Raw genomic sequence first — 26,805 nt, 5'->3', positions numbered from 1 at the left:
TGTTTCAGCCCCTCTGTTTCAGCCCCTCTGTTTCTCGCCCTCTGTTTCAGCCCCTCTGTTTCTCGCCCTCTGTTTCAGCCCCTCTGTTTCAGCTCCTCTGTTTCAGTCCCACTGTTTCTCGCCCTCTGTTTTTTCTCCCTCTGTTTCAGACCCTCAGCTTCTCGCCCTCTGTTTCAGCCCCTCTGTTTCAGCCACTCTGTTTCAGCCCCTCTGTTTCAGCCCCTCTGTTTCTCGCCCTCTGTTTCAGCCCCTCTGTTTCTCGCCCTCTGTTCAGCCCCTCTGTTTCTCGCCCTCTGTTTCAGCCTCTCTGTTTCTCGCTCTCTGTTTCAGCCCCTCTTTTTCAGCTCCTCTGTTTCAGCCCCTCTATTTCAACCCCTCTGTTTCTCGCCCTCTGTTTCAGCCCCTCTGTTTCTCGCCCTCTGTTTCAGCCCCTCTGTTTCAGCCACTCTGTTTCAGCCCCTCTGTTTCAGCCCCTCTGTTTCTCGCCCTCTGTTTCAGCCCCTCTGTTTCTCGCCCTCTGTTCAGCCCCTCTGTTTCTCGCCCACTGTTTCAGCCTCTCTGTTTCTCGCTCTCTGTTTCAGCCCCTCTGTTTCAGCTCCTCTGTTTCAGCCACTCTATTTCAACCCCTCTGTTTCAGCCCCTCTGTTTCACGCCCTCTGTTTCAGCCCCTCTGTTTCTCGCCCTCTGTTTCAGCCCCTCTGTTTCTCGCCCTCTGTTTCAGCCCCTCTGTTTCAGCACCTCTGTTTCTCGCCCTCTGTTTCAGCCCCTCTGTTTCGCGCCCTCTGTTTCAGCCCCTCTGTTTCAGCCCCTCTGTTTCAGTCCCTCTGTTTCTCGCCATCTGTTTCTCTCCCTCTGTTTCAGACCCAAAGCTTCTCGCCCTCTGTTTCAGCCCCTCTGTTTCAGCCCCTCTGTTTCAGCCCCTCTGTTTCAGCCCCTCTGTTTCTCGCCCTCTGTTTCAGCCCCTCTGTTTCTCGCCCTCTGTTCAGCCCCTCTGTTTCTCGCCCTCTGTTTCAGCCCCTCTGTTTCAGCTCCTCTGTTTCAGCCCCTCTATTTCAACCCCTCTGTTTCTCGCCCTCTGTTTCAGCCCCTCTGTTTCTCGCCCTCTGTTTCAGCCCCTCTGTTTCTCGCCCTCTTTATCAGCCCCTCTGTTTCAGCCCATCTGTTTCAGCCCCTCTGTTTCAGCCCCTCTGTTTCTCGCATTCTGTTTCTCGCCCTCAGTTTCAGCCCCTCTGTTTCTCGCCCTCTGTTTCAGCCCCTCTATTTCAGCCCCTCTGATTCAGCCCCTCTGATTCAGCCCCTCTGTTTCTCGCCCTCTGTTTCAGCCCCTCTGTTTCAGCTCCTCTGTTTCAGCCCCTCTGTTTCTCGCCCTCATTCAGCCCCTCTGTTTCTCGCCCTCTGTTTCAGCGCCTCTGTTTCTCGCCCTCTGTTTCAGCCCATCTATTTCTCGCCCTCTGTTTCAGCCCCTCTGTTTCAGCCCCTCTGTTTCAGCCCCTCTGTTTCAACCCCTCTGTTTCTCGCCCTCTGTTTCAGCCCCTCTGTTTCTCGCCCTCTGTTCAGCCCCTCTGTTTCTCGCCCTCTGTTTCAGCCCCTCTGTTTCAGCTCCTCTGTTTCAGCCCCTCTATTTCAGTCCCTCTGTTTCTCGCCCTCTGTTTCAGTCCCTCTGTTTCTCGCCCTCTGTTTCAGCCGCTCTGTTTCAGCCCCTCTGTTTCAGTCCCTCTGTTTCTCGCCCTCTGTTTCTCTCCCTCTGTTTCAGCCCCTGTGTTTCTCGCCCTCTGTTTCATCCCCTCTGTTTCTCGCCCTCTGTTTCAGCCCCTCTGTTTCAGCCCCTCTGTTTCAGCCCCTCTGTTTCAGACCCTCTGTTTCTCGCCCTCTGTTTCAGCCCCTCTGTTTCTCGCCCTCTTTTTCAGCCCCTCTGTTTCTCGCCCTCTGTTTCAACCTCTCTGTTTCTCGCCCTCTGTTTCAGCCCCTCTGTTTCTCGCCCTCTGTTTCAGCCCCTCTGTTTCAGCCCCTCTGTTTCTCGCCCTCTGTTTCAGCCCCTCTGTTTCTCGCCCTCTGTTTCAGCCCCTCTGTTTCAGCCCCTCTGTTTCAGTCCCTCTGTTTCTCGCCCTCTGTTTCTCTCCCTCTGTTTCAGACCCTCAGCTTCTCGCCCTCTGTTTCAGCCCCTCTGTTTCAGCCCCTCTGTTTCAGCCCCTCTGTTTCAGCCCCTCTGTTTCTCACCCTCTGTTTCAGCCCCTCTGTTTCTCGCCCTCTGTTCAGCCCCTCTGTTTCTCGCCCTCTGTTTCAGCCCCTCTGTTTCAGCTCCTCTGTTTCAGCCCCTCTATTTCAACCCCTCTGTTTCTCGCCCTCTGTTTCAGCCCCTCTGTTTCTCGCCCTCTGTTTCAGCCCCTCTGTTTCTCGCCCTCTTTATCAGCCCCTCTGTTTCAGCCCGTCTGTTTCAGCCCCTCTGTTTCAGCCCCTCTGTTTCTCGCATTCTGTTTCTCGCCCTCAGTTTCAGCCCCTCTGTTTCTCGCCCTCTGTTTCAGCCCCTCTATTTCAGCCCCTCTGATTCAGCCCCTCTGATTCAGGCCCTCTGTTTCTCGCCCTCTGTTTCAGACCCTCTGTTTCTCGCCCTCTGTTTCAGCCCCTCTGTATCAGCTCCTCTGTTTCAGCCCCTCTGTTTCTCGCCCTCATTCAGCCCCTGTGTTTCACGCCCTCTGTTTCAGCGCCTCTGTTTCTCGCCCTCTGTTTCAGCCCATCTATTTCTCGCCCTCTGTTTCAGCCCCTCTGTTTCAGCCCCTCTGTTTCAGCCCCTCTGTTTCTCGCCCTCTGTTTCAGCCCCTCTGTTTCTCGCCCTCTGTTTCAGCCCCTCTGTTTCAGCCCCTCTGTTTCAGTCCCTCTGTTTCTCGCCCTCTGTTTCAGCCCATCTATTTCTCGCCCTCTGTTTCAGCCACTCTGTTTCAGACCCTCTGTTTCTCGCCCTCTGTTTCAGCCCCTCGGTTTCTCGCCCTCTGTTTCAGCCCCTCTGTTTCTCGCCCTCTGTTTCAGCCCCTCTGTTTCAGCCCCTCTGTTTCAGTCCCTCTGTTTCTCGCCCTCTGTTTCTCGCCCTCTGTTTCAGCCCCTCTGTTTCAGCCCCTCTGTTTCAGTCCCTCTGTTTCTCGCCCTCTGTTTCTCGCCCTCTGTTTCATCCCCTCTGTTTCTCGCCCTCTGTTTCAGCCCCTCTGTTTCAGACCCTTGTTTCTCGCCCTCTGTTTCAGCCCCTCTGTTTCTCGCCCTCTTTTTCAGCCCCTCTGTTTCTCGCACTCTGTTTCAACCTCTCTGTTTCTCGCCCTCTGTTTCAGCCCTTCTGTTTCTCGCCCTCTGTTTCAGCCCCTCTGTTTCAGCCCCTCTGTTTCTCGCCCTCTGTTTCAGCCCCTCTGTTTCTCGCCCTCTGTTTCAGCCCCTCTGTTTCAGCCCCTCTGTTTCAGTCCCTCTGTTTCTCGCCCTCTGTTTCTCTCCCTCTGTTTCAGACCCTCAGCTTCTCGCCCTCTGTTTCAGCCCCTCTGTTTCAGCCCCTCTGTTTCAGCCCCTCTGTTTCAGCCCCTCTGTTTCTCGCCCTCTGTTTCAGCCCCTCTGTTTCTCGCCCTCTGTTCAGCCCCTCTGTTTCTCGCCCTCTGTTTCAGCCCCTCTGTTTCAGCTCCTCTGTTTCAGCCCCTCTATTTCAACCCCTCTGTCTCTCGCCCTCTGTTTCAGCCCCTCTGTTTCTCGCCCTCTGTTTCAGCCCCTCTGTTTCTCGCCCTCTTTATCAGCCCCTCTGTTTCAGCCCGTCTGTTTCAGCCCCTCTGTTTCAGCCCCTCTGTTTCTCGCATTCTGTTTCTCGCCCTCAGTTTCAGCCCCTCTGATTCTCGCCCTCTGTTTCAGCCCCTCTATTTCAGCCCCTCTGATTCAGCCCCTCTGATTCAGCCCCTCTGTTTCTCGCCCTCTGTTTCAGACCCTCTGTTTCTCGCCCTCTGTTTCAGCCCCTCTGTATCAGCTCCTCTGTTTCTGCCCCTCTGTTTCTCGCTCTCATTCAGCCCCTCTGTTTCTCGCCCTCTGTTTCAGCGCCTCTGTTTCTCGCCCTCTGTTTCAGCCCATCTATTTCTCGCCCTCTGTTTCAGCCCCTCTGTTTCAGCCCCTCTGTTTCAGCCCCTCTGTTTCTCGCCCTCTGTTTCAGCCCCTCTGTTTCTCGCCCTCTGTTTCAGCCCCTCTGTTTCAGCCCCTCTGTTTCAGTCCCTCTGTTTCTCGCCCTCTGTTTCTCTCCCTCTGTTTCAGACCCTCAGCTTCTCGCCCTCTGTTTCAGCCCCTCTGTTTCAGCCACTCTGTTTCAGCCCCTCTGTTTCAGCCCCTCTGTTTCTCGCCCTCTGTTTCAGCCCCTCTGTTTCTCGCCCTCTGTTCATCCCCTCTGTTTCTCGCCCTCTGTTTCAGCCTCTCTGTTTCTCGCTCTCTGCTTCAGCCCCTCTGTTTCAGCTCCTCTGTTTCAGCCCCTCTATTTCAAACCCTCTGTTTCTCGCCCTCTGTTTCAGCCCCTCTGTTTCTCGCCCTCTGTTTCAGCCCCTCTGTTTCAGCCACTCTCTTTCAGCCCCTCTGTTTCAGCCCCTCTGTTTCTCGCCCTCTGTTTCAGCCCCTCTGTTTCTCGCCCTCTGTTCAGCCCCTCTGTTTCTCGCCCTCTGTTTCAGCCTCTCTGTTTCTCGCTCTCTGTTTCAGCCCCTCTGTTTCAGCTCCTCTGTTTCGGCCCCTCTATTTCAACCCCTCTGTTTCTCGCCCTCTGTTTCAGCCCCTCTGTTTCACGCCCTCTGTTTCAGCCCCTCTGTTTCTCGCCCTCTGTTTCAGCCCCTCTGTTTCTCGCCCTCTGTTTCAGCCCCTCTGTTTCAGCCCCTCTGTTTCTCGCCCTCTGTTTCAGCCCCTCTGTTTCGCGCCCTCTGTTTCAGCCCCTCTGTTTCAGCCCCTCTGTTTCAGCCCCTCTGTTTCAGCCCCTCTGTTTCAGCCCCTCTGTTTCTCGCCCTCTGTTTCAGCCCCTCTGTTTCTCGCCCTCTGTTCAGCCCCTCTGTTTCTCGCCCTCTGTTTCAGCCCCTCTGTTTCAGCTCCTCTGTTTCAGCCCCTCTATTTCAACCCCTCTGTTTCTCGCCCTCTGTTTCAGCCCCTCTGTTTCTCGCCCTCTGTTTCAGCCCCTCTGTTTCTCGCCCTCTTTATCAGCCCCTCTGTTTCAGCCCATCTGTTTCAGCCCCTCTGTTTCAGCCCCTCTGTTTCTCGCATAACTGTTTCTCGCCCTCAGTTTCAGCCCCTCTGTTTCTCGCCCTCTGTTTCAGCCCCTCTATTTCAGCCCCTCTGATTCAGCCCCTCTGATTCAGCCCCTCAGTTTCTCGCCCTCTGTTTCAGCCCCTCTGTTTCAGCTCCTCTGTTTCAGCCCCTCTGTTTCTCGCCCTCTGTTTCAGCCCCTCTGTTTCTCGCCCTCTGTTTCAGCCCCTCTGTTTCAGCCCCTCTGTTTCTCGCCCTCTGTTTCAGCCCCTCTGTTTCTCGCCCTCTGTTTCAGCCCCTCTGTTTCAGTCCCTCTGTTTCTCGCCCTCTGTTTCTCTCCCTCTGTTTCAGACCCTCAGCTTCTCGCCCTCTGTTTCAGCCCCTCTGTTTCAGCCCCTCTGTTTCAGCCCCTCTGTTTCAGCCCCTCTGTTTCTCGCCCTCTGTTTCAGCCCCTCTGTTTCTCGCCCTCTGTTCAGCCCCTCTGTTTCTCGCCCTGTGTTTCAGCCCCTCTGTTTCAGCTCCTCTGTTTCAGCCCCTCTATTTCAACCCCTCTGTTTCTCGCCCTCTGTTTCAGGCCCTCTGTTTCTCGCCCTCTGTTTCAGCCCCTCTGTTTCTCGCCCTCTTTATCAGCCCCTCTGTTTCAGCCCGTCTGTTTCAGCCCCTCTGTTTCAGCCCCTCTGTTTCTCGCATTCTGTTTCTCGCCCTCAGTTTCAGCCCCTCTGTTTCTCGCCCTCTGTTTCAGCCCCTCTATTTCAGCCCCTCTGATTCAGCCCCTCTGATTCAGCCCCTCTGTTTCTCGCCCTCTGTTTCAGACCCTCTGTTTCTCACCCTCTGTTTCAGCCCCTCTGTATCAGCTCCTCTGTTTCAGCCCCTCTGTTTCTCGCCCTCATTCAGCCCCGCTGTTTCTCGCCCTCTGTTTCAGCGCCTCTGTTTCTCGCCCTCTGTTTCAGCCCATCTATTTCTCGCCCTCTGTTTCAGCCCCTCTGTTTCAGCCCCTCTGTTTCAGCCCCTCTGTTTCTTGCCCTCTGTTTCAGCCCCTCTGTTTCTCGCCCTCTGTTTCAGCCCCTCTGTTTCTCGCCCTCTGTTTCAGCCCCTCTGTTTCAGCCCCTCTGTTTCAGCCCATCTATTTCTCGCCCTCTGTTTCAGCCCATCTGTTTCAGACCCTCTGTTTCTCGCCCTCTGTTTCAGCCCCTCGGTTTCTCGCCCTCTGTTTCAGCCCCTCTGTTTCTCGCCCTCTGTTTCAGCCCCTCTGTTTCAGCCCCTCTGTTTCAGTCCCTCTGTTTCTCGCCCTCTGTTTCTCGCCCTCTGTTTCAGCCCCTCTGTTTCAGCCCCTCTGTTTCAGTCCCTCTGTTTCTCGCCCTCTGTTTCTCGCCCTCTGTTTCATCCCCTCTGTTTCTCGCCCTCTGTTTCAGCCCCTCTGTTTCAGCCCCTCTGTTTCAGACCCTCTGTTTCTCGCCCACTGTTTCAGCCCCTCTGTTTCTCGCCCTCTTTTTCAGCCCCTCTGTTCCTCGCCCTCTGTTTCAACCTCTCTGTTTCTCTCCCTCTGTTTCAGCCCCTCTGTTTCTCGCCCTCTGTTTCAGCCCCTCTGTTTCAGCCCCTCTATTTCTCGCCCTCTGTTTCAGCCCCTCTGTTTCTCGCCCTCTGTTTCAGCCCCTCTGTTTCAGCCCCTCTGTTTCAGTCCCTCTGTTTCTCGCCCTCTGTTTCTCTCCCTCTGTTTCAGACCCTCAGCTTCTCGCCCTCTGTTTCAGCCCCACTGTTTCAGCCACTCTGTTTCAGCCCCTCTGTTTCAGCCCCTCTGTTTCTCGCCCTCTGTTTCAGCCCCTCTGTTTCTCGCCCTCTGTTCAGCCCCTCTGTTTCTCGCCCTCTGTTTCAGCCTCTCTGTTTCTCGCTCTCTGTTTCAGCCCCTCTGTTTCAGCTCCTCTGTTTCAGCCCCTCTATTTCAACCCCTCTGTTTCTCGCCCTCTGTTTCAGCCCCTCTGTTTCTCGCCCTCTGTTTCAGCCCCTCTGTTTCTCGCCCTCTGTTTCAGCCCCTCTGTTTCTCGCCCTCTGTTTCAGCCCCTCTGTTTCAGACCCTCTGTTTCTCGCCCTCTGTTTCAGCCCCTCTGTTTCTCGCCCTCTGTTTCAGCCCCTCTGTTTCAGTCCCTCTGTTTCTCGCCCTCTGTTTCTCTCCCTCTGTTTCAGACCCTCAGCTTCTCGCCCTCTGTTTCAGCCCCTCTGTTTCAGCCCCTCTGTTTCAGCCCCTCTGTTTCAGCCCCTCTGTTTCTCGCCCTCTGTTTCAGCCCCTCTGTTTCTCGCCCTCTGTTCAGCCCCTCTGTTTCTCGCCCTGTGTTTCAGCCCCTCTGTTTCAGCTCCTCTGTTTCAGCCCCTCTATTTCAACCCCTCTGTTTCTCGCCCTCTGTTTCAGGCCCTCTGTTTCTCGCCCTCTGTTTCAGCCCCTCTGTTTCTCGCCCTCTTTATCAGCCCCTCTGTTTCAGCCCGTCTGTTTCAGCCCCTCTGTTTCAGCCCCTCTGTTTCTCGCATTCTGTTTCTCGCCCTCAGTTTCAGCCCCTCTGTTTCTCGCCCTCTGTTTCAGCCCCTCTATTTCAGCCCCTCTGATTCAGCCCCTCTGATTCAGCCCCTCTGTTTCTCGCCCTCTGTTTCAGACCCTCTGTTTCTCACCCTCTGTTTCAGCCCCTCTGTATCAGCTCCTCTGTTTCAGCCCCTCTGTTTCTCGCCCTCATTCAGCCCCGCTGTTTCTCGCCCTCTGTTTCAGCGCCTCTGTTTCTCGCCCTCTGTTTCAGCCCATCTATTTCTCGCCCTCTGTTTCAGCCCCTCTGTTTCAGCCCCTCTGTTTCAGCCCCTCTGTTTCTTGCCCTCTGTTTCAGCCCCTCTGTTTCTCGCCCTCTGTTTCAGCCCCTCTGTTTCTCGCCCTCTGTTTCAGCCCCTCTGTTTCAGCCCCTCTGTTTCAGCCCATCTATTTCTCGCCCTCTGTTTCAGCCCATCTGTTTCAGACCCTCTGTTTCTCGCCCTCTGTTTCAGCCCCTCGGTTTCTCGCCCTCTGTTTCAGCCCCTCTGTTTCTCGCCCTCTGTTTCAGCCCCTCTGTTTCAGCCCCTCTGTTTCAGTCCCTCTGTTTCTCGCCCTCTGTTTCTCGCCCTCTGTTTCAGCCCCTCTGTTTCAGCCCCTCTGTTTCAGTCCCTCTGTTTCTCGCCCTCTGTTTCTCGCCCTCTGTTTCATCCCCTCTGTTTCTCGCCCTCTGTTTCAGCCCCTCTGTTTCAGCCCCTCTGTTTCAGACCCTCTGTTTCTCGCCCACTGTTTCAGCCCCTCTGTTTCTCGCCCTCTTTTTCAGCCCCTCTGTTCCTCGCCCTCTGTTTCAACCTCTCTGTTTCTCTCCCTCTGTTTCAGCCCCTCTGTTTCTCGCCCTCTGTTTCAGCCCCTCTGTTTCAGCCCCTCTATTTCTCGCCCTCTGTTTCAGCCCCTCTGTTTCTCGCCCTCTGTTTCAGCCCCTCTGTTTCAGCCCCTCTGTTTCAGTCCCTCTGTTTCTCGCCCTCTGTTTCTCTCCCTCTGTTTCAGACCCTCAGCTTCTCGCCCTCTGTTTCAGCCCCACTGTTTCAGCCACTCTGTTTCAGCCCCTCTGTTTCAGCCCCTCTGTTTCTCGCCCTCTGTTTCAGCCCCTCTGTTTCTCGCCCTCTGTTCAGCCCCTCTGTTTCTCGCCCTCTGTTTCAGCCTCTCTGTTTCTCGCTCTCTGTTTCAGCCCCTCTGTTTCAGCTCCTCTGTTTCAGCCCCTCTATTTCAACCCCTCTGTTTCTCGCCCTCTGTTTCAGCCCCTCTGTTTCTCGCCCTCTGTTTCAGCCCCTCTGTTTCTCGCCCTCTGTTTCAGCCCCTCTGTTTCTCGCCCTCTGTTTCAGCCCCTCTGTTTCAGACCCTCTGTTTCTCGCCCTCTGTTTCAGCCCCTCTGTTTCGCGCCCTCTGTTTCAGCCCCTCTGTTTCAGCCCCTCTGTTTCAGTCCCTCTGTTTCTCGCCCTCTGTTTCTCTCCCTCTGTTTCAGACCCAAAGCTTCTCGCCCTCTGTTTCAGCCCCTCTGTTTCAGCCCCTCTGTTTCAGCCCCTCTGTTTCAGCCCCTCTGTTTCTCGCCCTCTGTTTCAGCCCCTCTGTTCCTCGCCCTCTGTTCAGCCCCTCTGTTTCTCGCCCTCTGTTTCAGCCCCTCTGTTTCAGCTCCTCTGTTTCAGCCCCTCTATTTCAACCCCTCTGTTTCTCGCCCTCTGTTTCAGCCCCTCTGTTTCTCGCCCTCTGTTTCAGCCCCTCTGTTTCTCGCCCTCTTTATCAGCCCCTCTGTTTCAGCCCATCTGTTTCAGCCCCTCTGTTTCAGCCCCTCTGTTTCTCGCATTCTGTTTCTCGCCCTCAGTTTCAGCCCCTCTGTTTCTCGCCCTCTGTTTCAGCCCCTCTATTTCAGCCCCTCTGATTCAGCCCCTCTGTTTCAGTCCCTCTGTTTCTCGCCCTCTGTTTCTCTCCCTCTGTTTCAGACCCTCAGCTTCTCGCCCTCTGTTTCAGCCCCTCTGTTTCAGCCACTCTGTTTCAGCCCCTCTGTTACAGCCCCTCTGTTTCTCGCCCTCTGTTTCAGCCCCTCTGTTTCTCGCCCTCTGTTCAGCCCCTCTGTTTCTCGCCCTCTGTTTCAGCCTCTCTGTTTCTCGCTCTCTGTTTCAGCCCCTCTGTTTCAGCTTCTCTGTTTCAGCCCCTCTATTTCAACCCCTCTATTTCTCGCCCTCTGTTTCAGCCCCTCTGTTTCTCGCCCTCTGTTTCAGCCCCTCTGTTTCTCGCCCTCTGTTTCAGCCCCTCTGTTTCTCGCCCTCTGTTTCAGCCCCTCTGTTTCAGCCCCACTGTTTCTCTCCCTCTGTTTCAGCCCCTCTGTTTCGCGCCCTCTGTTTCAGCCCCTCTGTTTCAGCCCCTCTGTTTCAGTCCCTCTGTTTCTTGCCCTCTGTTTCTCTCCCTCTGTTTCAGACCCAAAGCTTCTCGCCCTCTGTTTCAGCCCCTCTGTTTCAGCCCCTCTGTTTCAGCCCCTCTGTTTCTCGCCCTCTGTTTCAGCCCCTCTGTTTCTCGCCCTCTGTTCAGCCCCTCTGTTTCTCGCCCTCTGTTTCAGCCCCTCTGTTTCAGCTCCTCTGTTTCAGCCCCTCTATTTCAACCCCTCTGTTTCTCGCCCTCTGTTTCAGCCCCTCTGTTTCTCACCCTCTGTTTCAGCCCCTCTGTTTCTCGCCCTCTTTATCAGCCCCTCTGTTTCAGCCCATCTGTTTCAGCCCCTCTGTTTCAGCCCCTCTGTTTCTCGCATTCTGTTTCTCGCCCTCTGATTCAGCCCCTCTGTTTCTCTCCCTCTGTTTCAGCCCCTCTGTTTCAGCTCCTCTGTTTCAGCCCCTCTGTTTCTCGCCCTCATTCAGCCCCTCTGTTTCTCGCCCTCTGTTTCAGCGCCTCTGTTTCTCGCCCTCTGTTTCAGCCCATCTATTTCTTGCCCTCTGTTTCAGACCCTCTGTTTCAGCCCCTCTGTTTCAGCCCCTCTGTTTCAGCCCCTCTGTTTCTCGCATTCTGTTTCTCGCCCTCTGATTCAGCCCCTCTGTTTCTCGCCCTCTGTTTCAGCCCCTCTGTTTCAGCCCCTCTGTTTCAGCCCCTCTGTTTCAGCCCGTCTGTTTCTCGCCCTCTGTTTCAGCCCCTCTGTTTCTCGCCCTCTGTTCAGCCCCTCTGTTTCTCGCCCTCTCTTTCAGCCCCTCTGTTTCAGCTCCTCTGTTTCAGCCCCTCTATTTCAGTCCCTCTGTTTCTCGCCCTCTGTTTCAGCCCATCTATTTCTCGCTCTCTGTTTCAGCCCATCTGTTTCAGACACTCTGTTTCTCGCCCTCTGTTTCAGCCCCTCTGTTTCTCGCCCTCTGTTTCAGCCCCTCTGTTTCTCGCCCTCTGTTTCAGCCCCTCTGTTTCAGCCCCTCTGTTTCAGTCCCTCTGTTTCTCGCCCTCTGTTTCAGCCGCTCTGTTTCAGCCCCTCTGTTTCAGTCCCTCAGTTTCTCGCCCTCTGTTTCTCTCCCTCTGTTTCAGCCCCTGTGTTTCTCGCCCTCTGTTTCATCCCCTCTGTTTCTCGCCCTCAGTTTCAGCCCCTCTGTTTCAGCCCCTCTGTTTCAGCCCCTCTGTTTCAGACCCTCTGTTTCTCGCCCTCTGTTTCAGCCGCTCTGTTTCTCGCCCTCTTTTTCAGCCCCTCTGTTTCTCGCCCTCTTTTTCAACCTCTCTGTTTCTCGCCCTCTGTTTCAGCCCCTCTGTTTCTCGCCCTCTGTTTCAGCCCCTCTGTTTCAGCCCCTCTGTTTCTCGCCCTCTGTTTCAGCCCCTCTGTTTCTCGCCCTCTGTTTCAGCCCCTCTGTTTCAGCCCCTCTGTTTCAGTCCCTCTGTTTCTCGCCCTCTGTTTCTCTCCCTCTGTTTCAGACCCTCAGCTTCTCGCCCTCTGTTTCAGCCCCTCTGTTTCAGCCCCTCTGTTTCAGCCCCTCTGTTTCAGCCCCTCTGTTTCTCGCCCTCTGTTTCAGCCCCTCTGTTTCTCACCCTCTGTTCAGCCCCTCTGTTTTTCGCCCTCTGTTTCAGCCCCTCTGTTTCAGCTCCTCTGTTTCAGCCCCTCTATTTCAACCCCTCTGTTTCTCGCCCTCTGTTTCAGCCCCTCTGTTTCTCGCCTTCTGTTTCAGCCCCTCTGTTTCTCGCCCTCTTTATCAGCCCCTCTGTTTCAGCCCGTCTGTTTCAGCCCCTCTGTTTCAGCCCCTCTGTTTCTCGCATTCTGTTTCTCGCCCTCAGTTTCAGCCCCTCTGTTTCTCGCCCTCTGTTTCAGCCCCTCTATTTCAGCCCCTCTGATTCAGCCCCTCTGATTCAGCCCCTCTGTTTCTCGCCCTCTGTTTCAGACCCTCTGTTTCTCGCCCTCTGTTTCAGCCCCTCTGTATCAGGTCCTCTGTTTCAGCCCCTCTGTTTCTCGCCCTCATTCAGCCCCTCTGTTTCTCGCCCTCTGTTTCAGCGCCTCTGTTTCTCGCCCTCTGTTTCAGCCCATCTATTTCTCGCCCTCTGTTTCAGCCCCTCTGTTTCAGCCCCTCTGTTTCAGCCCCTCTGTTTCTCGCCCTCTGTTTCAGCCCCTCTGTTTCTCGCCCTCTGTTTCAGCCCCTCTGTTTCTCGCCCTCTGTTTCAGCCCCTCTGTTTCAGCCCCTCTGTTTCACTCCCTCTGTTTCTCGCCCTCTGTTTCAGCCCATCTAGTTCTCGCCCTCTGTTTCAGCCCATCTGTTTCAGACGCTCTGTTTCTCGCCCTCTGTTTCAGCCCCTCGGTTTCTCGCCCTCTGTTTCAGCCCCTCTGTTTCTCGCCCTCTGTTTCAGCCCCTCTGTTTCAGCCCCTCTGTTTCAGTCCCTCTGTTTCTCGCCCTCTGTTTCCAGCCCTCTGTTTCAGCCCCTCTGTTTCAGCCCCTCTGTTTCAGTCCCTCTGTTTCTCGCCCTCTGTTTCTCGCCCTCTGTTTCAGCCCCTCTGTTTCTCGCCCTCTGTTTCATCCCCTCTGTTTCTCGCCCTCTGTTTCAGCCCCTCTGTTTCAGCCCCTCTGTTTCAGACCCTCTGTTTCTCGCCCTCTGTTCCAGCCCCTCTGTTTCTCGCCCTCTTTTTCAGCCCCTCTGTTTCTCGCCCTCTGTTTCAACCTCTCTGTTTCTCGCCCTCTGTTTCAGCCCCTCTGTTTCTCGCCCTCTGTTTCAGCCCCTCTGTTTCAGCCCCTCTGTTTCTCACCCTCTGTTTCAGCCCCTCTGTTTCTCGCCCTCTGTTTCAGCCCCTCTGTTTCAGCCCCTCTGTTTCAGTCCCTCTGTTTCTCGCCCTCTGTTTCTCTCCCTCTGTTTCAGACCCTCAGCTTCTCGCCCTCTGTTTCAGCCCCTCTGTTTCAGCCACTCTGTTTCAGCCCCTCTGTTTCAGCCCCTCTGTTTCTCGCCCTCTGTTTCAGCCCCTCTGTTTCTCGCCCTCTGTTCAGCCCCTCTGTTTCTCGCCCTCTGTTTCAGCCTCTCTGTTTCTCGCTCTCTGTTTCAGCCCCTCTGTTTCAGCTCCTCTGTTTCAGCCCCTCTATTTCAACCCCTCTGTTTCTCGCCCTCTGTTTCAGCCCCTCTGTTTCTCGCCCTCTGTTTCAGCCCCTCTGTTTCTCGCCCTCTGTTTCAGCCCCTCTGTTTCTCGCCCTCTGTTTCAGCCCCTCTGTTTCAGCCCCTCTGTTTCTCGCCCTCTGTTTCAGCCCCTCTGTTTCGCGCCCTCTGTTTCAGCCCCTCTGTTTCAGCCCCTCTGTTTCAGTCCCTCTGTTTCTCGCCCTCTGTTTCTCTCCCTCTGTTTCAGACCCTCAGCTTCTCGCCCTCTGTTTCAGCCCCTCTGTTTCAGCCCCTCTGTTTCAGCCCCTCTGTTTCAGCCCCTCTGTTTCTCGCCCTCTGTTTCAGCCCCTCTGTTTCTCGCCCTCTGTTCAGCCCCTCTGTTTCTCGCCCTCTGTTTCAGCCCCTCTGTTTCAGCTCCTCTGTTTCAGCCCCTCTATTTCAACCCCTCTGTTTCTCGCCCTCTGTTTCAGCCCCTCTTTTTCCCGCCCTCTGTTTCAGCCCCTCTGTTTCTCGCCCTCTTTATCAGCCCCTCTGTTTCAGCCCATCTGTTTCAGCCCCTCTGTTTCAGCCCCTCTGTTTCTCGCATTCTGTTTCTCGCCCTCAGTTTCAGCCCCTCTGTTTCTCGCCCTCTGTTTCAGCCCCTCTATTTCAGCCCCTCTGATTCAGCCCCTCTATTTCAGCCCCTCTGATTCAGCCCCTCTGATTCAGCCCCTCTGTTTCTCGCCCTCTGTTACATCCCTCTGTTTCAGCTCCTCTGTTTCAGCCCCTCTGTTTCTCGCCCTCATTCAGCCCCTCTGTTTCTCGCCCTCTGTTTCAGCGCCTCTGTTTCTCGCCCTCTGTTTCAGCCCATCTATTTCTCGCCCTCTGTTTCAGCCCCTCTGTTTCAGCCCCTCTGTTTCTCGCCCTCTGTTTCAGCCCCTCTGTTTCTCGCCCTCTGTTCAGCCCCTCTGTTTCTCGCCCTCTGTTTCAGCCCCTCTGTTTCAGCTCCTCTGTTTCAGCCCCTCTATTTCAGTCCCTCTGTTTCTCGCCCTCTGTTTCAGCCCATCTATTTCTCGCCCTCTGTTTCAGCCCCTCTGTTTCAGACCCTCTGTTTCTCGCCCTCTGTTTCAGCCCCTCTGTTTCTCGCCCTCTTTTTCAGCCCCTCTGTTTCTCGCCCTCTGTTTCAACCTCTCTGTTTCTTGCCCTCTGTTTCAGCCCCTCTGTTTCTCGCCCTCTGTTTCAGCCCTTCTGTTTCAGCCCCTCTGTTTCTCGCCCTCTGTTTCAGCCCCTCTGTTTCTCGCCCTCTGTTTCAGCCCCTCTGTTTCAGCACCTCTGTTTCAGTCCCTCTGTTTCTCGCCCTCTGTTTCTCTCCCTCTGTTTCAGACCCTCAGCTTCTCGCCCTCTGTTTCAGCCCCTCTGTTTCAGCCACTCTGTTTCAGCCCCTCTGTTTCAGCCCCTCTGTTTCTCGCCCTCTGTTTCAGCCCCTCTGTTTCTCGCCCTCTGTTCAGCCCCTCTGTTTCTTGCCCTCTGTTTCAGCCTCTCTGTTTCTCGCTCTCTGTTTCAGCCCCTCTGTTTCAGCTCCTCTGTTTCAGCCCCTCTATTTCAACCCCTCTGTTTCTCGCCCTCTGTTTCAGCCCCTCTGTTTCTCGCCCTCTGTTTCAGCCCCTCTGTTTCTCGCCCTCTGTTTCAGCCCCTCTGTTTCAGCCCCTCTGTTTCTCGCCCTCTGTTTCAGCCCCTCTGTTTCGCGCCCTCTGTTTCAGCCATCTGTTTCAGCCACTCTGTTTCAGTCCCTCTGTTTCTCGCCCTCTGTTTCTCTCCCTCTGTTTCAGACCCAAAGCTTCTCGCCCTCTGTTTCAGCCCCTCTGTTTCAGCCCCTCTGTTTCAGCCCCTCTGTTTCAGCCCCTCTGTTTCTCGCCCTCTGTTTCAGCCCCTCTGATTCTCGCCCTCTGTTCAGCCCCTCTGTTTCTCACCCTCTGTTTCAGCCCCTCTGTTTCAGCTCCTCTGTTTCAGCCCCTCTATTTCAACCCCTCTGTTTCTCGCCCTCTGTTTCAGCCCCTCTGTTTCTCGCCCTCTGTTTCAGCCCCTCTGTTTCTCGCCCTCTTTATCAGCCCCTCTGTTTCAGCCCATCTGTTTCAGCCCCTCTGTTTCAGCCCCTCTGTTTCTCGCATTCTGTTTCTCGCCCTCAGTTTCAGCCCCTCTGTTTCTCGCCCACTGTTTCAGCCCCTCTATTTCAGCCCCTCTGATTCAGCCCCTCTGTTTCAGTCCCTCTGTTTCTCGCCCTCTGTTTCTCTCCCTCTGTTTCAGACCCTCAGCATCTCGCCCTCTGTTTCAGCCCCACTGTTTCCGCCACTCTGTTTCAGCCCCTCTGTTTCAGCCCCTCTGTTTCTCGCCCTCTGTTTCAGCCCCTCTGTTTCTCGCCCTCTGTTCAGCCCCTCTGTTTCTCGCCCTCTGTTTCAGCCTCTCTGTTTCTCTCTCTCTGTTTCAGCCCCTCTGTTTCAGCTCCTCTGTTTCAGCCCCTCTATTTCAACCCCTCTGTTTCTCGCCCTCTGTTTCAGCCCCTCTGTTTCTCGCCCTCTGTTTCAGCCCCTCTGTTTCTCGCCCTCTGTTTCAGCCCCTCTGTTTCTCGCCCTCTGTTTCAGCCCCTCTGTTTCAGCCCCTCTGTTTCTCGCCCTCTGTTTCAGCCCCTCTGTTTCGCGCCCTCTGTTTCAGCCCCTCTGTTTCAGCCCCTCTGTTTCAGTCCCTCTGTTTCTCGCCCTCTGTTTCTCTCCCTCTGTTTCAGACCCAAAGCTTCTCGCCCTCTGTTTCAGCCCCTCTGTTTCAGCCCCTCTGTTTCAGCCCCTCTGTTTCAGCCCCTCTGTTTATCGCCCTCTGTTTCAGCCCCTCTGTTTCTCGCCCTCTGTTCAGCCCCTCTGTTTCTCGCCCTCTGTTTCAGCCCCTCTGTTTCAGCTCCTCTGTTTCAACCCCTCCATTTCAACCCCTCTGTATCTCGCCCTCTGTTTCAGCCCCTCTGTTTCTCGCCCTCTGTTTCTGCCCCTCTGTTTCTCGCCCTCTTTATCAGCCCCTCTGTTTCAGCCCATCTGTTTCAGCCCCTCTGTTTCAGCCCCTCTGTTTCTCGCATTCTGTTTCTCACCCTCAGTTTCAGCCCCTCTGTTCCTCGCACTCTGTTTCAGCCCCTCTATTTCAGCCCCTCTGATTCAGCCCCTCTGATTCAGCCCCTCTGTTTCTCGCCCTCTGTTTCAGCCCCTCTGTTTCAGCTCCTCTGTTTCAGCCCCTCTGTTTCTCGCCCTCTGTTTCAGCCCATCTATTTCTCGCCCTCTGTTTCAGCCCCTCTGTTTCAGCCCCTCTGTTTCAGCCCCTCTGTTTCAGCCCCTCTGTTTCAGCCCCTCTGTTTCAGTCCCTCTGTTTCTCGCCCTCTGTTTCTCGCCCTCTGTTTCAGCCCCTCTGTTTCAGCCCCTCTGTTTCAGTCCCTCTGTTTCTCGCCCTCTGTTTCTCGCCCTCTGTTTCAGCCCCTCTGTTTCTCGCCCTCTGTTTCATCCCCTCTGTTTCTCGCCCTCTGTTTCAGCCCCTCTGTTTCAGCCCCTCTGTTTCAGACCCTCTGTTTCTCGCCCTCTGTTTCAGCCCCTCTGTTTCTCGCCCTCTTTTTCAGCCCCTCTGTTTCTCGCCCTCTGTTTCAACCTCTCTGTTTCTCGCCCTCTGTTTCAGCCCCTCTGTTTCTCGCCCTCTGTTTCAGCCCCTCTGTTTCAGCCCCTCTGTTTCTCGCCCTCTGTTTCAGCCCCTCTGTTTCTCGCCCTCTGTTTCAGCCCCTCTGTTTCAGCCCCTCTGTTCCAGTCCCTCTGTTTCTCGCCCTCTGTTTCTCTCCCTCTGTTTCAGACCCTCAGCTTCTCGCCCTCTGTTTCAGCCCCTCTGTTTCAGCCACTCTGTTTCAGCCCCTCTGTTTCAGCCCCTCTGTTTCTCGCCCTCTGTTTCAGCCCCTCTGTTTCTCGCCCTCTGTTCAGCCCCTCTGTTTCTCGCCCTCTGTTTCAGCCTCTCTGTTTCTCGCTCTCTGTTTCAGCCCCTCTGTTTCAGCTCCTCTGTTTCAGCCCCTCTATTTCAACCCCTCTGTTTCTCGCCCTCTGTTTCAGCCCCTCTGTTTCTCGCCCTCTGTTTCAGCCCCTCTGTTTCTCGCCCTCTGTTTCAGCCCCTCTGTTTCTCGCCCTCTGTTTCAGCCCCTCTGTTTCAGCCCCTCTGTTTCTCGCCCTCTGTTTCAGCCCCTCTGTTTCGCGCCCTCTGTTTCAGCCCCTCTGTTTCAGTCCCTCTGTTTCTCGCCCTCTGTTTCTCTCCCTCTGTTTCAGACCCAAAGCTTCTCGCCCTCTGTTTCAGCCCCTCTGTTTCAGCCCCTCTGTTTCAGCCCCTCTGTTTCAGCCCCTCTGTTTCTCGCCCTCTGTTTCAGCCCCTCTGTTTCTCGCCCTCTGTTTCAGCCCCTCTGTTTCAGCCCCTCTGTTTCTCGCCCTCTGTTTCAGCCCCTCTGTTTCGCGCCCTCTGTTTCAGCCCCTCTGTTTCAGCCCCTCTGTTTCAGTCCCTCTGTTTCTCGCCCTCTGTTTCTCTCCCTCTGTTTCAGACCCAAAGCTTCTCGCCCTCTGTTTCAGCCCCTCTGTTTCAGCCCCTCTGTTTCAGCCCCTCTGTTTCAGCCCCTCTGTTTATCGCCCTCTGTTTCTACCCTCTGTTTCTCGCCCTCTGTTCAGCCCCTCTGTTTCTCGCCCTCTGTTTCAGCCCCTCTGTTTCAGCTCCTCTGTTTCAACCCCTCCATTTCAACCCCTCTGTATCTCGCCCTCTGTTTCAGCCCCTCTGTTTCTCGCCCTCTGTTTCTGCCCCTCTGTTTCTCGCCCTCTTTATCAGCCCCTCTGTTTCAGCCCATCTGTTTCAGCCCCTCTGTTTCAGCCCCTCTGTTTCTCGCATTCTGTTTCTCACCCTCAGTTTCAGCCCCTCTGTTCCTCGCACTCTGTTTCAGCCCCTCTATTTCAGCCCCTCTGATTCAGCCCCTCTGATTCAGCCCCTCTGTTTCTCGCCCTCTGTTTCAGCCCCTCTGTTTCAGCTCCTCTGTTTCAGCCCCTCTGTTTCTCGCCCTCTGTTTCAGCCCATCTATTTCTCGCCCTCTGTTTCAGCCCCTCTGTTTCAGCCCCTCTGTTTCTCGCCCTCTGTTTCAGCCCCTCTGTTTCAGCCCCTCTGTTTCAGTCCCTCTGTTTCTCGCCCTCTGTTTCTCGCCCTCTGTTTCAGCCCCTCTGTTTCAGCCCCTCTGTTTCAGTCCCTCTGTTTCTCGCCCTCTGTTTCTCGCCCTCTGTTTCAGCCCCTCTGTTTCTCGCCCTCTGTTTCATCCCCTCTGTTTCTCGCCCTCTGTTTCAGCCCCTCTGTTTCAGCCCCTCTGTTTCAGACCCTCTGTTTCTCGCCCTCTGTTTCAGCCCCTCTGTTTCTCGCCCTCTTTTTCAGCCCCTCTGTTTCTCGCCCTCTGTTTCAACCTCTCTGTTTCTCGCCCTCTGTTTCAGCCCCTCTGTTTCTCGCCCTCTGTTTCAGCCCCTCTGTTTCAGCCCCTCTGTTTCTCGCCCTCTGTTTCAGCCCCTCTGTTTCTCGCCCTCTGTTTCAGCCCCTCTGTTTCAGCCCCTCTGTTCCAGTCCCTCTGTTTCTCGCCCTCTGTTTCTCTCCCTCTGTTTCAGACCCTCAGCTTCTCGCCCTCTGTTTCAGCCCCTCTGTTTCAGCCACTCTGTTTCAGCCCCTCTGTTTCAGCCCCTCTGTTTCTCGCCCTCTGTTTCAGCCCCTCTGTTTCTCGCCCTCTGTTCAGCCCCTCTGTTTCTCGCCCTCTGTTTCAGCCTCTCTGTTTCTCGCTCTCTGTTTCAGCCCCTCTGTTTCAGCTCCTCTGTTTCAGCCCCTCTATTTCAACCCCTCTGTTTCTCGCCCTCTGTTTCAGCCCCTCTGTTTCTCGCCCTCTGTTTCAGCCCCTCTGTTTCTCGCCCTCTGTTTCAGCCCCTCTGTTTCTCGCCCTCTGTTTCAGCCCCTCTGTTTCAGCCCCTCTGTTTCAGACCCTCTGTTTCAGCCCCTCTGTTTCGCGCCCTCTGTTTCAGCCCCTCTGTTTCAGTCCCTCTGTTTCTCGCCCTCTGTTTCTCTCCCTCTGTTTCAGACCCAAAGCTTCTCGCCCTCTGTTTCAGCCCCTCTGTTTCTCGCCCTCTGTTTCAGCCCTTCTGTTTCAGCCCCTCTGTTTCTCGCCCTCTGTTTCAGCCCCTCTGTTTCTCGCCCTCTGTTTCAGCCCCTCTGTTTCAGCACCTCTGTTTCAGTCCCTCTGTTTCTCGCCCTCTGTTTCTCTCCCTCTGTTTCAGACCCTCAGCTTCTCGCCCTCTGTTTCAGCCCCTCTGTTTCAGCCACTCTGTTTCAGCCCCTCTGTTTCAGCCCCTCTGTTTCTCGCCCTCTGTTTCAGCCCCTCTGTTTCTCGCCCTCTGTTCAGCCCCTCTGTTTCTCGCCCTCTGTTTCAGCCTCTCTGTTTCTCGCTCTCTGTTCCAGCCCCTCTGTTTCAGCTCCTCTGTTTCAGCCCCTCTATTTCAACCCCTCTGTTTCTCGCCCTCTGTTTCAGCCCCTCTGTTTCTCGCCCTCTGTTTCAGCCCCTCTGTTTCTCGCCCTCTGTTTCAGCCCCTCTGTTTCAGCCCCTCTGTTTCTCGCCCTCTGTTTCAGCCCCTCTGTTTCGCGCCCTCTGTTTCAGCCATCTGTTTCAGCCCCTCTGTTTCAGTCCCTCTGTTTCTCGCCCTCTGTTTCTCTCCCTCTGTTTCAGACCCAAAGCTTCTCGCCCTCTGTTTCAGCCCCTCTGTTTCAGCCCCTCTGTTTCAGCCCCTCTGTTTCAGCCCCTCTGTTTCTCGCCCTCTGTTTCAGCCCCTCTGATTCTCGCCCTCTGTTCAGCCCCTCTGTTTCTCACCCTCTGTTTCAGCCCCTCTGTTTCAGCTCCTCTGTTTCAGCCCCTCTATTTCAACCCCTCTGTTTCTCGCCCTCTGTTTCAGCCCCTCTGTTTCTCGCCCTCTGTTTCAGCCCCTCTGTTTCTCGCCCTCTTTATCAGCCCCTCTGTTTCAGCCCATCTGTTTCAGCCCCTCTGTTTCAGCCCCTCTGTTTCTCGCATTCTGTTTCTCGCCCTCAGTTTCAGCCCCTCTGTTTCTCGCCCACTGTTTCAGCCCCTCTATTTCAGCCCCTCTGATTCAGCCCCTCTGTTTCAGTCCCTCTGTTTCTCGCCCTCTGTTTCTCTCCCTCTGTTTCAGACCCTCAGCATCTCGCCCTCTGTTTCAGCCCCACTGTTTCAGCCACTCTGTTTCAGCCCCTCTGTTTCAGCCCCTCTGTTTCTCGCCCTCTGTTTCAGCCCCTCTGTTTCTCGCCCTCTGTTCAGCCCCTCTGTTTCTCGCCCTCTGTTTCAGCCTCTCTGTTTCTCGCTCTCTGTTTCAGCCCCTCTGTTTCAGCTCCTCTGTTTCAGCCCCTCTATTTCAACCCCTCTGTTTCTCGCCCTCTGTTTCAGCCCCTCTGTTTCTCGCCCTCTGTTTCAGCCCCTCTGTTTCTCGCCCTCTGTTTCAGCCCCTCTGTTTCTCGCCCTCTGTTTCAGCCCCTCTGTTTCAGCCCCTCTGTTTCTCGCCCTCTGTTTCAGCCCCTCTGTTTCGCGCCCTCTGTTTCAGCCCCTCTGTTTCAGCCCCTCTGTTTCAGTCCCTCTGTTTCTCGCCCTCTGTTTCTCTCCCTCTGTTTCAGACCCAAAGCTTCTCGCCCTCTGTTTCAGCCCCTCTGTTTCAGCCCCTCTGTTTCAGCCCCTCTGTTTCAGCCCCTCTGTTTATCGCCCTCTGTTTCAGCCCCTCTGTTTCTCGCCCTCTGTTCAGCCCCTCTGTTTCTCGCCCTCTGTTTCAGCCCCTCTGTTTCAGCTCCTCTGTTTCAACCCCTCCATTTCAACCCCTCTGTATCTCGCCCTCTGTTTCAGCCCCTCTGTTTCTCGCCCTCTGTTTCTGCCCCTCTGTTTCTCGCCCTCTTTATCAGCCCCTCTGTTTCAGCCCATCTGTTTCAGCCCCTCTGTTTCAGCCCCTCTGTTTCTCGCATTCTGTTTCTCACCCTCAGTTTCAGCCCCTCTGTTCCTCGCACTCTGTTTCAGCCCCTCTATTTCAGCCCCTCTGATTCAGCCCCTCTGATTCAGCCCCTCTGTTTCTCGCCCTCTGTTTCAGCCCCTCTGTTTCAGCTCCTCTGTTTCAGCCCCTCTGTTTCTCGCCCTCTGTTTCAGCCCATCTATTTCTCGCCCTCTGTTTCAGCCCCTCTGTTTCAGCCCCTCTGTTTCTCGCCCTCTGTTTCAGCCCCTCTGTTTCAGCCCCTCTGTTTCAGTCCCTCTGTTTCTCGCCCTCTGTTTCTCGCCCTCTGTTTCAGCCCCTCTGTTTCAGCCCCTCTGTTTCAGTCCCTCTGTTTCTCGCCCTCTGTTTCTCGCCCTCTGTTTCAGCCCCTCTGTTTCTCGCCCTCTGTTTCATCCCCTCTGTTTCTCGCCCTCTGTTTCAGCCCCTCTGTTTCAGCCCCTCTGTTTCAGACCCTCTGTTTCTCGCCCTCTGTTTCAGCCCCTCTGTTTCTCGCCCTCTTTTTCAGCCCCTCTGTTTCTCGCCCTCTGTTTCAACCTCTCTGTTTCTCGCCCTCTGTTTCAGCCCCTCTGTTTCTCGCCCTCTGTTTCAGCCCCTCTGTTTCAGCCCCTCTGTTTCTCGCCCTCTGTTTCAGCCCCTCTGTTTCTCGCCCTCTGTTTCAGCCCCTCTGTTTCAGCCCCTCTGTTCCAGTCCCTCTGTTTCTCGCCCTCTGTTTCTCTCCCTCTGTTTCAGACCCTCAGCTTCTCGCCCTCTGTTTCAGCCCCTCTGTTTCAGCCACTCTGTTTCAGCCCCTCTGTTTCAGCCCCTCTGTTTCTCGCCCTCTGTTTCAGCCCCTCTGTTTCTCGCCCTCTGTTCAGCCCCTCTGTTTCTCGCCCTCTGTTTCAGCCTCTCTGTTTCTCGCTCTCTGTTTCAGCCCCTCTGTTTCAGCTCCTCTGTTTCAGCCCCTCTATTTCAACCCCTCTGTTTCTCGCCCTCTGTTTCAGCCCCTCTGTTTCTCGCCCTCTGTTTCAGCCCCTCTGTTTCTCGCCCTCTGTTTCAGCCCCTCTGTTTCTCGCCCTCTGTTTCAGCCCCTCTGTTTCAGCCCCTCTGTTTCTCGCCCTCTGTTTCAGCCCCTCTGTTTCGCGCCCTCTGTTTCAGCCCCTCTGTTTCAGTCCCTCTGTTTCTCGCCCTCTGTTTCTCTCCCTCTGTTTCAGACCCAAAGCTTCTCGCCCTCTGTTTCAGCCCCTCTGTTTCAGCCCCTCTGTTTCAGCCCCTCTGTTTCAGCCCCTCTGTTTCTCGCCCTCTGTTTCAGCCCCTCTGTTTCTCGCCCTCTGTTTCAGCCCCTCTGTTTCAGCCCCTCTGTTTCTCGCCCTCTGTTTCAGCCCCTCTGTTTCGCGCCCTCTGTTTCAGCCCCTCTGTTTCAGCCCCTCTGTTTCAGTCCCTCTGTTTCTCGCCCTCTGTTTCTCTCCCTCTGTTTCAGACCCAAAGCTTCTCGCCCTCTGTTTCAGCCCCTCTGTTTCAGCCCCTCTGTTTCAGCCCCTCTGTTTCAGCCCCTCTGTTTATCGCCCTCTGTTTCTACCCTCTGTTTCTCGCCCTCTGTTCAGCCCCTCTGTTTCTCGCCCTCTGTTTCAGCCCCTCTGTTTCAGCTCCTCTGTTTCAACCCCTCCATTTCAACCCCTCTGTATCTCGCCCTCTGTTTCAGCCCCTCTGTTTCTCGCCCTCTGTTTCTGCCCCTCTGTTTCTCGCCCTCTTTATCAGCCCCTCTGTTTCAGCCCATCTGTTTCAGCCCCTCTGTTTCAGCCCCTCTGTTTCTCGCATTCTGTTTCTCACCCTCAGTTTCAGCCCCTCTGTTCCTCGCACTCTGTTTCAGCCCCTCTATTTCAGCCCCTCTGATTCAGCCCCTCTGATTCAGCCCCTCTGTTTCTCGCCCTCTGTTTCAGCCCCTCTGTTTCAGCTCCTCTGTTTCAGCCCCTCTGTTTCAGCCCCTCTGTTTCAGCCCATCTATTTCTCGCCCTCTGTTTCAGCCCCTCTGTTTCAGCCCCTCTGTTTCTCGCCCTCTGTTTCAGCCCCTCTGTTTCAGCCCCTCTGTTTCAGTCCCTCTGTTTCTCGCCCTCTGTTTCTCGCCCTCTGTTTCAGCCCCTCTGTTTCAGCCCCTCTGTTTCAGTCCCTCTGTTTCTCGCCCTCTGTTTCAGCCCCTCTGTTTCTCGCCCTCTGTTTCATCCCCTCTGTTTCTCGCCCTCTGTTTCAGCCCCTCTGTTTCAGCCCCTCTGTTTCAGACCCTCTGTTTCTCGCCCTCTGTTTCAGCCCCTCTGTTTCTCGCCCTCTTTTTCAGCCCCTCTGTTTCTCGCCCTCTGTTTCAACCTCTCTGTTTCTCGCCCTCTGTTTCAGCCCCTCTGTTTCTCGCCCTCTGTTTCAGCCCCTCTGTTTCAGCCCCTCTGTTTCTCGCCCTCTGTTTCAGCCCCTCTGTTTCTCGCCCTCTGTTTCAGCCCCTCTGTTTCAGCCCCTCTGTTCCAGTCCCTCTGTTTCTCGCCCTCTGTTTCTCTCCCTCTGTTTCAGACCCTCAGCTTCTCGCCCTCTGTTTCAGCCCCTCTGTTTCAGCCACTCTGTTTCAGCCCCTCTGTTTCAGCCCCTCTGTTTCTCGCCCTCTGTTTCAGCCCCTCTGTTTCTCGCCCTCTGTTCAGCCCCTCTGTTTCTCGCCCTCTGTTTCAGCCTCTCTGTTTCTCGCTCTCTGTTTCAGCCCCTCTGTTTCAGCTCCTCTGTTTCAGCCCCTCTATTTCAACCCCTCTGTTTCTCGCCCTCTGTTTCAGCCCCTCTGTTTCTCGCCCTCTGTTTCAGCCCCTCTGTTTCTCGCCCTCTGTTTCAGCCCCTCTGTTTCTCGCCCTCTGTTTCAGCCCCTCTGTTTCAGCCCCTCTGTTTCTCGCCCTCTGTTTCAGCCCCTCTGTTTCGCGCCCTCTGTTTCAGCCCCTCTGTTTCAGTCCCTCTGTTTCTCGCCCTCTGTTTCTCTCCCTCTGTTTCAGACCCAAAGCTTCTCGCCCTCTGTTTCAGCCCCTCTGTTTCAGCCCCTCTGTTTCAGCCCCTCTGTTTCAGCCCCTCTGTTTCTCGCCCTCTGTTTCAGCCCCTCTGTTTCTCGCCCTCTGTTCAGCCCCTCTGTTTCTCGCCCTCTGTTTCAGCCCGTCTGTTTCAGCTCCTCTGTTTCAGCCCCTCTATTTCAACCCCTCTGTTTCTCGCCCTCTGTTTCAGCCCCTCTGTTTCTCGCCCTCTGTTTCAGCCCCTCTGTTTCAGCCCCTCTGTTTCAGCCCCTCTGTTTCAGCCCCTCTGTTTCTCGCCCTCTGTTTCAGCCCCTCTGTTTCTCGCCCACTGTTTCAGCCCCTCTGTTTCAGCCCCTCTGTTTCTCGCCCTCTGTTTCAGCCCCTCTGTTTCGCGCCCTCTGTTTCAGCCCCTCTGTTTCAGCCCCTCTGTTTCAGTCCCTCTGTTTCTCGCCCTCTGTTTCTCTCCCTCTGTTTCAGACCCAAAGCTTCTCGCCCTCTGTTTCAGCCCCTCTGTTTCAGCCCCTCTGTTTCAGCCCCTCTGTTTCAGCCCCTCTGTTTATCGGCCTCTGTTTCTACCCTCTGTTTCTCGCCCTCTGTTCAGCCCCTCTGTTTCTCGCCCTCTGTTTCAGCCCCTCTGTTTCAGCTCCTCTGTTTCAACCCCTCCATTTCAACCCCTCTGTATCTCGCCCTCTGTTTCAGCCCCTCTGTTTCTCGCCCTCTGTTTCTGCCCCTCTGTTTCTCGCCCTCTTTATCAGCCCCTCTGTTTCAGCCCATCTGTTTCAGCCCCTCTGTTTCAGCCCCTCTGTTTCTCGCATTCTGTTTCTCACCCTCAGTTTCAGCCCCTCTGTTCCTCGCACTCTGTTTCAGCCCCTCTATTTCAGCCCCTCTGATTCAGCCCCTCTGATTCAGCCCCTCTGTTTCTCGCCCTCTGTTTCAGCCCCTCTGTTTCAGCTCCTCTGTTTCAGCCCCTCTGTTTCTCGCCCTCTGTTTCAGCCCATCTATTTCTCGCCCTCTGTTTCAGCCCCTCTGTTTCAGCCCCTCTGTTTCTCGCCCTCTGTTTCAGCCCCTCTGTTTCAGCCCCTCTGTTTCAGTCCCTCTGTTTCTCGCCCTCTGTTTCTCGCCCTCTGTTTCAGCCCCTCTGTTTCAGCCCCTCTGTTTCAGTCCCTCTGTTTCTCGCCCTCTGTTTCAGCCCCTCTGTTTCTCGCCCTCTGTTTCATCCCCTCTGTTTCTCGCCCTCTGTTTCAGCCCCTCTGTTTCAGCCCCTCTGTTTCAGACCCTCTGTTTCTCGCCCTCTGTTTCAGCCCCTCTGTTTCTCGCCCTCTTTTTCAGCCCCTCTGTTTCTCGCCCTCTGTTTCAACCTCTCTGTTTCTCGCCCTCTGTTTCAGCCCCTCTGTTTCTCGCCCTCTGTTTCAGCCCCTCTGTTTCAGCCCCTCTGTTTCTCGCCCTCTGTTTCAGCCCCTCTGTTTCTCGCCCTCTGTTTCAGCCCCTCTGTTTCAGCCCCTCTGTTCCAGTCCCTCTGTTTCTCGCCCTCTGTTTCTCTCCCTCTGTTTCAGACCCTCAGCTTCTCGCCCGCTGTTTCAGCCCCTCTGTTTCAGCCACTCTGTTTCAGCCCCTCTGTTTCAGCCCCTCTGTTTCTCGCCCTCTGTTTCAGCCCCTCTGTTTCTCGCCCTCTGTTCAGCCCCTCTGTTTCTCGCCCTCTGTTTCAGCCTCTCTGTTTCTCGCTCTCTGTTTCAGCCCCTCTGTTTCAGCTCCTCTGTTTCAGCCCCTCTATTTCAACCCCTCTGTTTCTCGCCCTCTGTTTCAGCCCCTCTGTTTCTCGCCCTCTGTTTCAGCCCCTCTGTTTCTCGCCCTCTGTTTCAGCCCCTCTGTTTCTCGCCCTCTGTTTCAGCCCCTCTGTTTCAGCCCCTCTGTTTCTCGCCCTCTGTTTCAGCCCCTCTGTTTCGCGCCCTCTGTTTCAGCCCCTCTGTTTCAGTCCCTCTGTTTCTCGCCCTCTGTTTCTCTCCCTCTGTTTCAGACCCAAAGCTTCTCGCCCTCTGTTTCAGCCCCTCTGTTTCAGCCCCTCTGTTTCAGCCCCTCTGTTTCAGCCCCTCTGTTTCTCGCCCTCTGTTTCAGCCCCTCTGTTTCTCGCCCTCTGTTCAGCCCCTCTGTTTCTCGCCCTCTGTTTCAGCCCGTCTGTTTCAGCTCCTCTGTTTCAGCCCCTCTATTTCAACCCCTCTGTTTCTCGCCCTCTGTTTCAGCCCCTCTGTTTCTCGCCCTCTGTTTCAGCCCCTCTGTTTCAGCCCCTCTGTTTCAGCCCCTCTGTTTCAGCCCCTCTGTTTCTCGCCCTCTGTTTCAGCCCCTCTGTTTCTCGCCCTCTGTTTCAGCCCCTCTGTTTCAGCCCCTCTGTTTCTCGCCCTCTGTTTCAGCCCCT

This window comes from Chiloscyllium punctatum, chromosome 22 (assembly GCF_047496795.1).
Source record: "Chiloscyllium punctatum isolate Juve2018m chromosome 22, sChiPun1.3, whole genome shotgun sequence".
NCBI lineage: Eukaryota > Metazoa > Chordata > Chondrichthyes > Orectolobiformes > Hemiscylliidae > Chiloscyllium > Chiloscyllium punctatum.
Note: the sequence above shows the minus strand (reverse complement) of the source record.